A 501-nucleotide genomic window follows, 5' to 3' on the forward strand; every position below is an offset into this window, starting at 1 on the left:
ATATATAGTTGTTTAGTGCTGATGTTAGCATTATTATTGAAACGTGGCAAACACCACTCATTACTTATGATAGCATCTCTATCGATGGCTTTGACCATTCCAAATATCGAAAGACTAGAAAAGGAGGAGGTGTGGCTGTTTATGCTAAAAATTGTCTAAATTCGAACATAGTAGGACTTGTTGAAGTACCAAATGAGGTTGAATGCATGTGGGTGATGTTTTGCCCCGTCAGGCTTCCTTGTTCATTTTCCTTGATCACTGTTTGTGGTGTGTTCATTCCTTTAGGAGCGCCTTTATCACATCGAGAAATGTATGGTGAACACATAATTTCTGGGATTGACAGTATTAAACTCTTCACCCAGATGCTGGTTTTGGTGATCATTGGTTACATCAACCGAACGAATACCAGCTCCCTTGAAAGAGCCCATGGACTTAACAAGTTGTTAATGGCCATACTCGCGATGATGCTACCCTTAATTTGATTTTTTCAAACATCACTCA

Source organism: Anneissia japonica, unplaced genomic scaffold, assembly GCF_011630105.1.
Source record: "Anneissia japonica isolate Jap-2015-1 unplaced genomic scaffold, ASM1163010v1 scaffold7096_len229077_cov162, whole genome shotgun sequence".
Taxonomy (NCBI): domain Eukaryota; kingdom Metazoa; phylum Echinodermata; class Crinoidea; order Comatulida; family Comatulidae; genus Anneissia; species Anneissia japonica.